The following is a 7,781-nucleotide window of genomic DNA, read 5'->3' as shown; positions in this document are numbered from 1 at the left end:
TCCAGTCTTCATCTCACCTGCTACTAATATCTCTGGTAAAAGCTCTTATTATTATGGTGTGTGGGCTTATTTTACAAATGGCTAATCTGAATGTTTATTGTTATGTTATTGTTCCCTTATCTCTATAGCTTTGGCTATCTCCTTTTTTTGTACCATACCTGATGATAGTCTCTCTCCAACTCGCTCTTCTTCAGTTAATTGTGAGTAAATTTTTTTGTGTAGCCATTTGATGTCATCTTGTTCTTTACAATAGCTTTTACAAGTAACAATAGTGCTCCAGCAAAATAAATAACAGACTGAGTTATTTTCTCATTTATGAGTCTGATTATCATCAGTAATTATAATTTTGTGATTTTAGTATAACAGGCTACAGGTATCATGTGTGTTTTTATCAGATCTCAGCATTTGTCACTTGGTTGTATTTTTATATAATACACTTAAAAAAACAAACAAACAAATACTAAACAAATTGTATATATCTTTGATAATGACAGGAAAATTGTCCTCTTTTTTTAAAAAAAAAAAGCACTACATCAGATGTGGCTTAGTTCATTACATTTCAGTGTTCTTTTTATTGAAAAGAATTAGATGATAGTTGTTTGCTATGGTAATTGTTACCAATGGGAAATTTGGTGATGCAAATATATTTAATAGACAAAGTAATTATAATGACCAAATAAAACAATTATATAAAAATAACAAATTCCATTTAAATCATTTTGTTTTTATCAACTGAGATAATTTCAGACTACAGCTTCTCCTAGAATGGTAAAAATCAAATATTTTAATAAATGATTATAAAAATAATTATACATTTTCCCTCAACAGCAAAGACTGGTAACGTTGATATGTTGTAGATGATATTGTCTGTCTTCTTTCTTCATTCTCTATTTCATTAATCCTGACTTGATTTCTAAGTATTATATTGTAACACACACAATACTACCATAACTCTTTAAGTACTTATGATCTTTCCCTTTGTTTGTAATTCTTCAAGTTATTTTTCATATTTTTGTTTCATATACTACAAACTAAAAAGAATGCACTGGAATAATGAAAAAACTTACAAGGCAATATTCATTATAAAGTCGAACAGATTCTTCATCATGTTCAAGAGGAATAAAAGTTTGATCTTGTGAGGAAAGGTCTTCAATAACATAACAGCTAGAAACACACAATCAGCTTGAGGTGGTTCATCACCACACTTGTATCATCCTGAAAAAAGCTATCATCATCTGTGAGATCAACTTGAAGACTGTTATTTCATTAAAAATCATTTCTATTCAATATAATGTTACCTTTCAGCATAAAAAAAACTTATAATATAACAACTTTATCAGGAGGATGTGATATAACCACGTTGATATGCCTCGATTACTACGATGGACTAGCAAGATGAAGTTCAGTTTTACAACGTTGATGACTCACGTGCTGCTAAACTCAAGATACAAAATATTTAAATAATAACAAATTTTTACTTATATCAATTAAAGGAGGTTCCCTCTCAAAATATTGATTTATAATGGAGTTAAGTTTAAAAGTTTCAAGCATAGACAGCAGGAGGTCTTTCCTCTGGGATTGGTTTGTGACCAGCATCTGATAAATCACATGATTTAAAGCAAGGAATCACATGAAACTCTAACCCTTGTTATCATATATCCAGGTAAAAAACAAAAATGTAAATACCTACAAATAGTGGGGTCAGTCTCTTACCTGTTTAATAAATAAACAACATTATATTAAAACAATAAACACAATACCTTCTCCTATTAATTTAAAAACACTTGATATTGATGAGGTTTTCTTTCTGATTTTAGATCTAATGTTGGTTTATGACGAGTAACACAATTCCCAGAGAGTAATACCAAAACTATAAAGTACTTAAAATAATAAATAATGATTATAATATAGTACCTGTATATGTCACATTTATATTTTGTGTTTCCCTATAATAATAACAATTAATTAAGTGATTATCATTATAATTAATTACTTCCATTATATTTCAGGGGCTAAATAAACGACAGTACCAATAAACGTACTTTGCTGACGTTGCATTTTCACACAGTTTATAGCTGTCTCCAAAATCACAGACGGTTAAGAGGTCTCCCTTCATCAAATAATAAAATACTACAAGACTAAAATATTTGTACAACATAATTTTTAAATAATAATACTTTGGTGGTTTAATATCTCTCCTTGATGTACAATGTCTAATTTATGACAACATTTCAATGCTTTTAGCTAACTGCAGTGACCATGACATCACATGATCAATCGTAATAGTCATATTTTGTCTTGCACTCATGAAGTACTATACAAAAAAAAAATTATAATAAAAGAAATTTAAATACTTACCCATGCTCCAGTGAAATGGTGCTAACTCCATTACCATAAAGGACTAAAGATTACAATGAATTATATTGATAATATCTTCCAACTTAGTTACCTGAGGCCATGACTGCCCATACCAAATAAATTGACAATGTTTACGATGTTTTTTTAAAGACTTTAAAAGACGTAGTACTTCTATCTGATATAAAAATGTAGCTACTCATCTGTCATTAACACAATAATACCCTCTCTCTTTTGATGAAGGATCATCTCTCAATAGCTTTGTGATTAAAATACTAAACAGGCTACTCTTAATTCTCTCCATATTGCTTTATAGACTGCACCAAATGCCCCAGAACCTAACTACAATATGATAATTGACTTAACAAATATATCTACTTTATATTTAACGTACTATTTGCCCTCTCTAAAAGTTCTTCTCTCATCGTTGTGTTATGTTATATACCCTCCATAATGAAGACTTATGATAACATATTCATTTATAGTCATAATCACGTGATTTCAAAGTATTTTATGAAGAGAAGTATTACAAAAATGAATGATGATCAAATAATTAATAATTGGATGTCTCAAAAAAATGAAAACACGAAAGTAATTTGCACATGTTGACTTAGAGTAACCTTGACAATTCATAAAGGACAGCACTAAGAGTACTAGTGAGAGAGGATCTAGTACGTCAGGACATACTGAGAGCTAATAGACGATTACAATAAGGAAGAAAAGAAACACACGATTAATAGGTACTTTAGCTATAACAATGTAATGTGATAACAGCACGACGTAACATCGCAAGAGATAGAGAACTGAGATATCCGTATAATGAAGGTAAGTACGTGACTTGATGTGGTAGTTGTAGGTGGTGATGCATTAACAGATGATTCTATACATTCTAATACAAAGGAAGTGTCATTCTTTTGTTGACCAATCATTCGACTAGCACCCTCACCACCTTGTGCTAAATTTTTAATAAGAAAACCAGGGCAAACTGTCGAACTGCAGGGCTGCTTCTTCTGACTAATAAAATGTACAATGTAGAATAAACTAAATCTAAAGCGAGGTAAAGGAGTGTGTGCTAATATGTAATCAACATTGATTTCAGAAAATAGACATTTTAGCAAGAGCTTCTACGACAAGACGTTGTGGAGACAAAGAATATTGACCATTGCTGTATCTGGTAAAGGATCTGTAGCTAATGACGATGGACATACTAACCAATGAAGTAGACCATTTATTAATGGATATACTTATAACCTCTGGATAAACTGAGAGATCTAACTGACCAGCAATATTAGCTAAAATAACAAAGACATTCTCACGTAGTACCCTCTAGACATGACCACACCACAATAATCTTCTTGGTATAGTAGGAGGGTGCGGGACTTCATCATCTTTATAGTTGGTGTATTGACGGTCTTTACTTTGTAAATGTACATGATGTAAGAGAAAAAAAGAAAACGAAAATAACAAATTAACCAAAAAAAACAAATCCCTCAGTATCATGTAGGAGACCAGATGTTTGAGAAAAACAATCCATATTCATTGCCTGAATAAAGATAGACTTCGTAAGATGTTAGATATACAAAGAGTAACGCTTTGACGAGAGCTTCCAGTTGAGATGGGTATGGTCCATAAAGGTAGGGGTCTTCTTTAATGACTTCGTTCTCTTGATGGGTGTGTTTGATATTGTGATTGCTTGGGAGATGTGACAAGAACAGATTCATCATCAACAATTTCATTGAAGATGGTGGTGATAAGAATTACTTTTGTATTGGAACTACGAGCCATTAACCTACGAGGTGTCTTCATATGTAATAAAATACGTTCAGTTAAAGCATCTCGTTTCAAATAATTCTAGTAAAGAAGTTTTCATCAATTTGTTGTGTGTTAGAACATTTTTTTCTAGTGAGGGGTCATGAGCAGCACAGGCTCTCTTACTGGAATGACATCTATAAGAGGAGTTGATGTAACAACATGACAACATGATCAGATAGCCGAGTCTTATATCTTTGTCAGTATGATGATAAATTGATGCTAAAGGGGACAGGACGATCAGATCCTGTAAACCTCATCATCAGGTGTGTCATATTTTGCTAGCATTTCAAATGGTGCCCAAATATATCCACAAGACAATTAGTAAAGTGGTCAACTAGCGTATCAATAAACTATGGTGAGTGTTTCAAATAAAAGAAGCCGACAGTTTCTATCATCATGTAATAAAATTGATAAAGTATCCAAGGCCCAGGTACTCTCTGCCGGTAAACCACATTTAATGACATCATAACTCGCCAGGCTCAACGTGACCTAGATGTTATCATGATGTCATTTTTAATAAATAAATGATAACTTACCGCAATGATCACAATTAAGACGTCTCTTTTCACTAACTGTGCTGTATTGTTTCAACTGGAATGACCGGTAATTCTTGTTTTATAGGAGCCGACTACAAAATTTTGATAATCTAAATTCAAAATTCTTATACAAGGCTTACCAAAGGGGTGTGGCTTTGTCATTGTTACTTTATCAGCTACTTTCATATCTTGATTAACGACAGTTTTAGAAGGAAGAGGAGGAGGTGGAGTTGATTTATCTGGGGGTAAACCCTGTCTCATTGACCATTATTTTAATAGGGTCTAATGCTTGTGAGGTGTTATCAATATGTTGAGGAGGAGAACAGGAGAAGAAGGTAGAGGTGGGTGTGGACTTTGACTAGGAGGTGTAAACATCATTGACTGCAAATGAGGAGGTAATGGAGGAGGTAGCGTGGTCTGACCTGCATTTTGGGGGGGTTGGCCATGATGACCACTCACCAGTATTCATACTTGGATGATTAAAAGATTGATAGTCCCCCCCTCAACTCTCCCATCTATTAGGTAAATGAGGAGGATAAGAATATGTAGAGCTGTCTTCCATATTAGGATATCCACGTGACATATAGTTGTCTTCTGGAATAATTCCATAATCAAAGTATGGGGGATAGTTTCCAGTAGGAGGTGATGCTTGATAAGGTGGCATCATGTCTCGTGATGGATCAGGAGAATTTGCAGGCCACTCTGGATTACCTCGATGATATGAACGGATAAGAAGGAGACGTGGTAGTTGGGCCAGCACTAGTGGTTGATATTCCTAATACAGATTCAGCCTCTTGAACACTAATATCTGGTAAGGGTTGGTTTGAAAACCCCTCCAAAGATCTTTGTGAATCTTCTGAAAATACTAACAAATTATCTTGATTGGTATTGTTGTTGTCAAGTAATGTCAAGTCTTGACTTCATGAACGTTGTTGATTTACGATCATCTTGTAAAATTATCAGCTAATATGTCCGATACACCTGTCATCATTAGGAAACTACATAATCTCCGCCCACACGATGTGAATAACTCATAATGCGAGAGACAATCTTTTATGTTAGTACGAGTAAAATGACACTCGTATGGAAGTAAACACTTTGACATAATATTCAGACAAATGTCTTTAACAAGACAGAGCTGGTACTACTTGAACTGTTATTAGAAGACTTTGCAACATCTTTCCATAAACGTTTATTAACAACCTATAATAATAATAACATAATTACTATGTTGTCATGACAACAGGTAGGTACATACATGAGTAAATCCACCTAAACTTTGAACAGCAGTAAATGTCTTGAAGAGATCCAGTGTATTTTTGTTCATAGTAGGAGGTTCTGTAGAAATGGAATACCTAAATAACTATCATAATGGTTGCTATGGCAACAGAATAGCTTCTCTACCTTCTTGTTTCCATGTACTTGAAAAGTGCATCTAAGAAATCTCGTCTTCCCTGGTTCATCCTCTGACAAGGCATTATACTGGCTTGAAAATGACTATTGGAAAAAGGAAGGGCATTAATTAGAACAATACAATATAACCTACTTGATGGTGTCTGTTGACCGGTGAAAAAATTGGACTTCTCACCTAAATAAATTCATTGATAAGTATTTAGGGTTTTACTCATTCTAATAACCTTTTTAGTATGAGGACTACCAGCAGGTGAAGTAGGAGATATTGATTTTATTGTTTTAGAGTTTATAAATGACTCTCCATTTTCTGTTGATTCTTTAATACCCAAAATAGTTCAACTTCAAATGGACTAGTCTGACTCGGACGTGATGCTATATTGTTATCATTATAGTTGATGATAATGGTGACATTCCATTATTATTTCCAAGTAAACCACTCCTTCCAGGTGTGATAGGGTCAGGTGTACGTGCGTTGCTAGGTGTGTGAGAGAGGTGTGGTCACGTGCATCTCCACCCACTGAGAAATAAGATGAATTAAACTGATACTTGTTAGAGTCTGGTAAAGTGCAGGGTGGATTAACAAGAGCATCTTTCAAACTCGTCATTGAAGACCCTTTTTGTAAATCAGATGAAAAGCTGCTGGTTGAGGAGAGCCTTGAAAAGCTGAAGGTGGGCGTGCATTTCCGATGATGTCATCATTTCCTAATAATAGTAACATAAATTTGATAACAATGTATTAATGACATCAATTACTTGTTGTTGTTGTTGTTGAGTAGGCCATGTTCTACTAGGACTATTAACAGGTCCTGTTTCAGTATTCCATACATTATTTTGAGGTTGATAGCTTGGTCGTTCTGGAGTATATCCATCTCCCTATGGAGGGGATTCCAAGATGGGGTGGATATGTTTTGATAGGGTGAATAACTTTGAAGGATAGCCATGAGTAGGATAACCACCTCCCATCATAGGATCAGAGGATATGGTCTGCCATAAATATCAGTCTGAAGAAAGAGAGAGGGAGGGCATTATTAAGTAGAGTTAAGTACTGTCATGACCACGGTACTACTGATATGACCATATATGGAATATATAATACTAATAAATTTACAGTTGCTATTATTTTATAATAATAATACTAGACAGATCATATAAAGATGGCGGGAATTACAAAAGGAGGGAAACTCCCTTGATGTCTGCTAGCATGTAAGCAAACTAAACAAGCAAAACATTTCACACATTTACTTCATAAAAAGAATATTATCTATTATTATTATGTGATTATTATCATTAGAAACTTACCTGTCCTGGAAAACCATATTCAGGTTTTTTCATTTGTTTAGGCATCTGACATCATTCCTTGTGACATCATCATCGTATTCCATGGTCCATACATTGGGGTCGTGAGTGGAATAGGCTTGCCCCCACCATAAGGAAGTGAGGGGTCTCTGTCCTCCAACATATGGCATCCCCTTCTGGCAATTTAGGAGTATAATATGGAGGGTATGGCAGTCTTGATCTTGCCATATCAGGCAAGCCTCGCATTGCTGGGCCTCTCTCTGCAATTGCGGATACATTCCGAACAAAATAAGTAGGATATTAAGAACGTAAAGAGTTTAAAGCGTATCTGGTCATTAAAAGAGTAAGCTACGCAAAGTACATAAATAG

Source organism: Gigantopelta aegis, unplaced genomic scaffold (genome assembly GCF_016097555.1).
Source record: "Gigantopelta aegis isolate Gae_Host unplaced genomic scaffold, Gae_host_genome ctg4563_pilon_pilon, whole genome shotgun sequence".
Taxonomy (NCBI): domain Eukaryota; kingdom Metazoa; phylum Mollusca; class Gastropoda; order Neomphalida; family Peltospiridae; genus Gigantopelta; species Gigantopelta aegis.
Note: the sequence above shows the minus strand (reverse complement) of the source record.